Source organism: Oncorhynchus kisutch, linkage group LG7 (assembly GCF_002021735.2).
Source record: "Oncorhynchus kisutch isolate 150728-3 linkage group LG7, Okis_V2, whole genome shotgun sequence".
NCBI classification, from domain to species: Eukaryota; Metazoa; Chordata; class Actinopteri; order Salmoniformes; family Salmonidae; genus Oncorhynchus; species Oncorhynchus kisutch.
In genome coordinates, this window is record NC_034180.2 from 12571920 (window position 1) to 12581410 (window position 9491).

The window sequence follows — 9491 nt, forward strand, 5'->3', positions numbered from 1 at the left end:
GTGTTATTGCAAAGACCATAGGTGGCTCGTGAGTTTCTAGTTTGGGGAAGCTTACAATTTATCCTCCCATTTCTACATGAACTGCGTGCCAATTGTGATTATTTTTTATCTGCGCATTTGAATAATAACGTTTTCGTTTCTCAAAATCATTGTCGCGTGGTTAATCATAATCTAAATTAAAATGATAAAAATATATTTTTTAATTCAACTAATGTAGGCCAACCCAGCAGTAGGCCTTTAACTTCCATCCTCAAATACCTAGGCCTAAAGCCGACAAAATAAAAACAGTAGAAAATATCCTGATGAAAATACAGATTCTTTCAATCACATTCATCTCTCTACCACTAGTGAGGTGTAACATTGTATCAAATCAGTCAACTGGGTCAGGCCTGAACCTTCGCTAGCGAACTTGCAACAACCATCTTATTCAGGCCCTCACGCTTCCATCCCACCGACAGCGTCATTGCATTTTGGTACACCAGAATTACATTAATTTCCAATGAAACACTGCGTTTGCCTTGCATTGCAGAGGCAGTTGCAATGTGTTCGGTGTGGTGCATACTCTGGATTCTATCGAACGTATGCGTCAAACTTGACAGAAATGGTAGCAGAAGGTGAATGTTGAACTTTTTTTGCATACATACCCAGACTATTTTGTGCATTGATGCTGTCGGTGTGTCCGAAGTGTCAGACTGTCAGTGTCAGACCAGTGAGCTCCGGGACAGACCGCTGTTTCTTTAGGATGTTTCCAATGGATATATGGAATCATCAGGTCATGATATTTTGCTCTTTCGCATCGAGGCTTGGTGATTAGCGAGGCCAGGAGAGTGTTGAAAATATTTTTCTAACACTGTGAGGAACTTTTATCATTCACAACGTTGAGAAGCTCAGCTTATTAGTTATGAGTTAAAATAGTCAGAAATCAAATATCCCAAATGGGCACTTTCCTTCATTTGCACACGGCAGGCCAGGTAGGCCTACTTCTATGCGAGCTCAGGCTGGTTATGAAATTAACCAAAACGTATTTCTCACAAGTGAAGCAGGTTGTGAACTCTGCAAACAATGAGAATGAGAATGGCAAATGACTGTAGCCTAATTAATACACACATTAACAGAATGTATGTAACCAAATGATGTAACATTTACTAGGCCTACTTGTGACATGTAATGGGGAATTTATACAAATAAACAATACAAAGGGGCAAACAATTCACACAATGAAAGCCAACATCTCTACCACACACCCCTCCCCTTCCTGTCTCAACATTTTAAAGTATTTTGAATGATTTGATTTCGACAGGAGTAATGATGTAATTATGCCGAAACAAACATTTACTTTAGGGGAAGCCAGCATGCGAACAGAGCACTTGACAACTTTCCTTTCCTAAGTGGCTGAAACCAGAGATCTGGTGCCCCCAACGGCCACCTCCCCCCAATTGTTTAAAAGTCTCTCTTTTCCCACGAGCACTGACTTTACTGATACATAGTTTGTTGGGGGGAAATATACTTGATACAATTGTAATGTGTTGTCTCACCTAGCCATCTTAAGATGAGTGCAATCATTTTAAGTCGCTATGGATAAGAGCATCTGCTAAATGACTTAAATGTAATTACGAGATGCTCATGTCTCTGCCCTAACAATGGGAGTCTTTGTCCTAAAGGCAGGAATAAACCTATTGGGTTTATTCTGGACAGATTTTGGTCAAGTGAGCACACTGGCTTCCGCCTCTTCCTCTGCAAGAAAATATCGCACTGGAAAAATCGACTAAAACAGCGACTAAAACAGACCAAAACAGAGCCCCTTTGTGTTACTATACGATGCTGTCTGGACATAAATAGTATGACATACCATGCTATTTCTATCCATACAGCATCATATACATGGTCTGCACATATTGAGACAGAGGGGCGCTGTTTCACTCGCTCGGGATACTTTATCTGAGCAAGACGCCTCTTTCTGTCGATGTGCCTCTCAGTCAAATAAATGATCAATATTTCAATATTTTTTATTTGGACAGGCAAGGAGGTACAGCAGGGCGGGCCAGGACGTCTATAATGCCTTCCCTGAGTGTAAGTGTGCATGCATGCAGATAATGTATAATTTATTTCTTTAAAGTTAGAAATTTCAAAAGAGAAGAGAGAATACTTCAAAATAGGAAAGGGTCAGTGAGGAAGAAACCTTGGCTTATTTTTGCCTCATCGCCTGTCACTCAGGCATAAAGTTTGGAAAAGTTTATTTTTCATCGCCTCCCACGCCACCTTAGCACCGCCCAAAGGTCCCCCGCCTTCTCTGCTTCCCTTCCATTGAAAATGAATGGGAAGCGGTGTTTCACCGCGCAGCACCTTGTGCTAGTGAACATGGGGCATTACTCCTTTTGATCTCTGCGACCGAAGCTGTCGCTCAGAGGGTGACGGCCAGGACTCATGCAGCGAGTTCCTCTCGCCCGTCTCATTATATATGCGCAGCTAGATAAAAAGCTTGCCGTTGGCTATGTGCTCACTTGGCAACAGTTAGAAGGAGAGTAACAGATAGAAACTCCTGAGCCCCAAAACAAATAAGATTCAAATTCCACTGGTAGTATGGTAATTTCTCTAATGCAGATTAGAAAGTAATTGCTAACAATGTGTACACATAATAAATCTTGGCCACCTACCGGTTGAAGATAAAGACTACAGAGACGTCCGGTATAGGGGGGCATTTTAAAGCTTCATCAACCGACTCCAATCCCTGTATATTTAGAGAACATATTCAGTTGTCCATCTGTAAACGCTGTTCCTCAATTTTCAATGGTAGACTTACATTTTCTAGTCTATATATGTCGGCCTTGGCTTAACTGGCCTAATCTTCAAGTCTTTCTATACTGTATGTCTTTGTTACCTATTGTGCCACTTCTTTCCAAGGTTAATATGCCTAAATGGGAGAGGAATGAATCTCGGGCTGACAGAATCACACCATCTTCACTAAAATATACAGTGCCTTCAGAAAGTATTCATACCCTTGGACTTATTCCACATTTTGTTGTGTTGCAGTCTGATTTCAAAATGGATTAAACAGCATTTTTTCCCCTAAGCCATCTACACACAATACCCCATAATAAACCAAGTGAAAACATGTTTAAACATTTTAGCACATTTCTTGAAAATTAAATACAGAAATATCAAATGTACATATTATATTAACACACTTTACGCAGTACACTGTGAAGTGTCTTTGGCAGCGATCACAGCCTCGAGTCTTTTTGGGTATGACGCTACAAACTTGGCACACCTGTATTTGGAGAGTTTCTCCCATTCTTCTCTGACCAAGGCCCAGAGAAGAGCCGGAGGCCAGCTCTAGGAAGAGTCTTGGTGGCTCCAAACTTCTTCCATTTGTCCAGATGGAGGCCCACTGTATTCTTGGGGAACTTCAATGCTGCAGACATTTTTTGGTACACTTCCCCAGATCTGTGCCTTGACAGAATCCTGTCTCGGCGCTCTAGGCCGATTCCTTCAACCTCACGGCTTGGTCTTTGCTCTGACATGCCGTCATGTCAACTGTGGAACCTTATATAGACAGGGTTGTGCCTTTCCAAAACATGTCCAAATCAATAGAATTTTCCACAGGTGACCTCCAATCAAGTTGTAGAAACATCTCAAGGATGATCAGTGGAAACAAGATGCACCTGAGCACAATTTCAAGTCTCATAGCAAAGGGTCAGAATACTTATGTAAATAATGTATTTCTGTTTGTTTTTTTATGTGGAAAAAATATATAAAAACCTGTTTTCGCTTTGTCATTATGGGGTATTGTGTGTATATTGATGGGGGAAACATTTCGTCCATTTTAGAATAAGGATGTAACATAACAAAATGTGGGAAAAGTGGAGGGGTCTTAATACCTTCCAAATGCACTGTACTTCCATTATTCTTTTTAACCCGTTACTGGTTACCTTCAGATGAGTCCTGTGGCATCTGTAGAGCAAACAATCGTGTTCATGAGAATCTCCCCTATTCACAATGGGGTCGCATTAGTTTGTAGTCCAAACGGTTCGGACACTACAATCAGAAGTTGGCATATAGACATTACCGATTTCGGTGGCCGTAAAGCAAAATGGAGAACATATTCATGTTCGTGAGTCTCCCCTTTACACAGAGGGGGAGACCGTTCTGCCACTACAGATGTTTTCGTGAGAGGACCGATTTTCGGGATGTCTCATGGTCTGGCAAACACCGCTCTAGCTTTGCCACCTTTCACCGCAGATGCAGAAGTGCAACATCAGCCAATGCGGTGGATTAAGATACATCCGATATCAAAAATATCTCTAGTTGAAACTATATCTCTATCTTAAATTGATGGATTTTGATGTTTTTTTATTTTATTATGTTACTTAGATTGATAACTCCAGGGGGTTTTAAACACTTATTGCACCCAGAGTGAATCCATTAAACCTATTACGTGACTTGTTAAGCACATCTTTACTCCTGAATTTATTTAGACTTCCCACAACAAAGGGGTTGAATATCTATTGACAAAACATTTCAGCTTTTCATTTATAATTCTTTAAAAAATATATATATAAAAAAAATAACATTATGTGGTAGTGTGTAGTAGGCCAGTGATGCAAAATGTGGAATAAGTCAAGGGGTGTTTATACTTTCTAAAGGCCTCATCGCAAATCTATTTCGGAATTCTACGGACATTTCCTTGGACTCCATGGAATAGTGTCTGCTCTGACATGCAATTCTTCGGTGAGGTTTAATGGTGGCTGGCATCCAATATGTTGCATTACCGCCCCCAACTGAACTATAGTTTAGATCTTTATGATACATAATGGGAAAGTTGAACCAGGGAAAACAATATACAGTGCCTTGCGAAAGTATTCGGCCCCCTTGAACTTTGCGACCTTTTGCCACATTTCAGGCTTCAAACATAAAGATATAAAACTGTATTTTTTTGTGAAGAATCAACAACAAGTGGGACACAATCATGAAGTGGAACGACATTTATTGGATATTTCAAATTTTTTTAACAAATCAAAAACTGAAAAATTGGGCGTGCAAAATTATTCAGCCCCCTTAAGTTAATACTTTGTAGCGCCACCTTTTGCTGCGATTACAGTTGTAAGTCGCTTGGGGTATGTCTCTATCAGTTTTGCACATCGAGAGACTAAATTTTTTTCCCATTCCTCCTTGCAAAACAGCTCGAGCTCAGTGAGGTTGGATGGAGAGCATTTGTGAACAGCAGTTTTCAGTTCTTTCCACAGATTCTCGATTGGATTCAGGTCTGGAATTTGACTTGGCCATTCTAACACCTGGATATGTTTATTTTTGAACCATTCCATTGTAGATTTTGCTTTATGTTTTGGATCATTGTCTTGTTGGAAGACAAATCTCCGTCCCAGTCTCAGGTCTTTTGCAGACTCCATCAGGTTTTCTTCCAGAATGGTCCATATTCCCTGTCCCTGCTGAAGAAGAGCAGGCCCAAACCATGATGCTGCCACCACCACCATGTTTGACAGTGGGGATGGTGTGTTCAGGGTGATGAGCTGTGTTGCTTTTACGTTTTGCACTGTTGCCAAAAAGTTCAATTTTGGTTTCATCTGACCAGAGCACCTTCTTCCACATGTTTGGTGTGTCTCCCAGGTGGCTTGTGGCAAACTTTAAACAACACTTTTTATGGATATCTTTAAGAAATGGCTTTCTTCTTGCCACTCTTCCATAAAGGCCAGATTTGTGCAATATACAACTGATTGTTGTCCTATGGACAGAGTCTCCCACCTCAGCTGTAGATCTCTGCAGTTCATCCAGAGTGATCGTGGGCCTCTTGGCTGCATCTCTGATCAGTCTTCTCCTTGTATGAGCTGAAAGTTTAGAGGGACGGCCAGGTCTTGGTAGATTTGCAGTGGTCTGATACTCCTTCCATTTCAATATTATCGCTTGCACAGTGCTCCTTGGGATGTTTAAAGCTTGGGAAATCTTTTTGTATCCAAATCCGGCTTTAAACTTCTTCACAACAGTATCTCGGACCTGCCTGGTGTGTTCCTTGTTCTTCATGATGCTCTCTGCGCTTTTAACGGACCTCTGAGACTATCACAGTGCAGGTGCATTTATACGGAGACTTGATTACACACAGGTGGATTGTATTTATCATCATTAGTCATTTAGGGCAACATTGGATCATTCAGAGATCCTCACTGAACTTCTGGAGAGAGTTTGCTGCACTGAAAGTAAAGGGGCTGAATAATTTTGCACGCCCAATTTTTCAGTTTTTGATTTGTTAAAAAAGTTTGAAATATCCAATAAATGTCGTTCCACTTCATGATTGTGTCCCAATTGTTGTTGATTCTTCACAAAAAAATAAAGTTTTATATCTTTATGTTTGAAGCCTGAAATGTGGCAAAAGGTCGCAAAGTTCAAGGGGGCCGAATACTTTCGCAAGGCACTGTATATATACTGTTTATATAAACACACATCTATGTTTAATTATGTTTAATTATGTTTTATGTTTAATTACCCTACTAACTAACCCTATACTCATTAAAACCCATCACCTTATTCCACTACTTTAACCGTATCTGATCCTTCCCCAGGCCAACGCCCTGAGAGGACGGGACACTACCACTTAACACACACTGTAACTCTTCTGAAGTCAAATCTCGTACCTCCAAGTACTTCTCTGTAGCTGCCACCACAACATCTATTTTCTGTGACTGTACGTTCCGTCTCTGCGGTACAGTTGATAACCATTGCTATGAATGCTAAGAGGCCATACTTACTAAAACACACATACAGTATATCACAAAAGTGAGTACACCCCTCACATTTTTGTAAATATGAGTTTATCTTTTCATGTGACAACACTGAAGAAATTACACTTTGCTACAATGTAAAGTAGTGAGTGTACAGCTTGTATAACAGTGTAAATTTGCTGTCCCCTCAAAATAACTCAACACACAGCCATTAATGTCTAAACCTCTGGCAACAAAAGTGAGTACACCCCTAAGTGAAAATGTCCAAATTGGGCCCAATTAGCCATTTTCCCTCCCCGGTGTCATGTGACTCATTAGTGTTACAAGGTCTCAGGTGTGAATGGGGAGCACTCACTACTTTACATTGTAGCAAAGTGTCATTTCTTCAGTGTTGTCACTTGAAAAGATATACTCAAATATTGACAAAAATGTCAGGGGTGTACTCACTTTTGTGATATACTGTATATATATATATATATATATACAGTATATCACACTCATTGACCTGTCCCTCTGTTCTGGCACAGATCTACTATTCACAGGGATCCTCTCAGAATCCTTCACCCTTGATCAACCCTCCTCTAGTTTCTTCAAAGCCTCAGGATACGAAACCTTCGTGACCAACTCTGACCCTGGCCACCCCAACATGCCTCTCTCGCACCGGACATGTCGGGTCCACAGCAACATGAGCAACCCTACAGTTGACACAGCTTTTTCCACAGAAACAAACACATTCCTCCGTCCCATATTCTCCTGCACACTTCCCACATGTTGGAATCTCCCTCCTACACACTGCTGTGACAAGCCCATGAAGGTGACACCTAGAACACCGCAGTGGATTCGGCACAAAAGCTCTTAACAGCATAACTCATATATCCTCACAACACCTTCTACCCCTCCATTTCACCTCCAGAACTCAAACTGGTGTCCGGCTCACCAATCTTCCTCGACATACCCTCTCCCTTGTTATTGCTAGCTTCAACAGATTCAAACCCATCCCTTGCCTCCCTCAGTCTTTTAAATCTCTCTTTCCCTCCAATCCTCCTCCCTTAACCAATTACCCGACTGCTTCTGAAAATATTCAACTTTTCCAAGCCAAAATCTCTTTCTAGCCTCCGAGAAAGACATGCTAAACCCTGTACTACCTCCACTTCAAATTCGGCCAGCCAATCTACCTCGGTGCCCGGTCGAGACCAGTCTGACATGCATTTAACGGGCAGTTGGCATCCAATATGTTACATTACCGCCCCCAACTATAGTATAAATCCAATACACTTTGTTATACAAAATGGGAAAAATAAAGTACAAATAAATGTTTTATTACCCTACCAACTAACCCTACACATTAAAAACCCAATACACCATTTGACCCCATCTGTTCCTGCACCATGCAGTCGGCCTGGGAGGATGGGACACCACCACTCAACACACCCTGTAACTCTTCAAACCTCAAAAACTTTTCCCAAACTTACTGAAGCATATATCATTCGTTGGCCTATCCCTCTGTGCTGGCACAGATCTACTACTCACAGGTGTCCTCTCAGGATCACTCACCCTTGACCCATCCTCCTCTACTTTTTTACTGCCTCAGCATATGAAACCTGCACTACTCTGACTCTGGTCACTTCAACCTGTCTCTCTCACACCAGACCCTTCCAATCCCCAGCAACATATGCACCCCTACAGTTGACACACACAACTTTATCAACATAAACTATAGAATCCTCTATCCCATGCCCTCCGCACCAAACGGCAGGCATCAAACACCAGGAATCTTCAACTGCAATTGCTCTAGCTCCACACTTAACGCTACCCCAGAAAACACACCATTCAATGGTGCCCTCTTCCTAAGAGCAAAGCAAGAAACGGATCTTGACCCAAGTTGCGTGACACGGAGTACCCTTCTCCCTCTGGTCAGAAGAAACACAAACAAATATCACAAGTCCACTACAGGTTACCTTCACAGACTCATGTGCACCCAACTTATTTCTCACCCACCCTGAAACCATAAACGGATCAGCCAAAAAAAGGATCCACTTTCTCTCAAGTGTCACTCCTACGGGACCAGATTCTTCTTTATCATGTCTATTGACGCCAAGCTCGGATTCCCAGCTCTTCACCACACCTTCCTCCTCACTTAACTCACACCCCTTCACTTCAATTTCACCTCCAGAGCCTGGTCTGGCACACGGCTCACTCGGTTTGCACTCAACACCAATCTGCTTCGACACCCTAACTCCATGTTTCTTGCCATCTTTCTCAAATTCAACCTCTGCTTTCCTCATTCTCTTCTCCCCCCATTCCGTGTCCCTGTCCCAATATTACGCTTCTCCGGACTTCAGTCGCAACCCATATCCCGACGTAACTCCATCTCATAATCATCCTGCCCACCTCCGAAACATGTATTCTCCAGGTGCCAACATTTTGAAAGCATCTTCCCAATATAGCTACAGTCCTCTTCATTAGCCTTCCTTCTCATGTGACTGCAACACATGCAATGGGTTTGGGCTGAATTGGACACAGGTGGACGCCAATCAAGTTGTAGTGACATCTTAAGGATGATCAAAGGAAATTGGTTGCACCGGAGCTCAATCTGAAGTGTCATAGCAGAGGGGTGGGAATACTTATGTAAATGAGATATTTCTGGATTAACATCCAATACATTTGCTAAAGTTTCTAAAAATGGGATTTCACTCTGTCATTATGGGACATTGTATATAGATGGGTGAAAATAAAATGATTGAATCCCTTTTAAATTCAGGC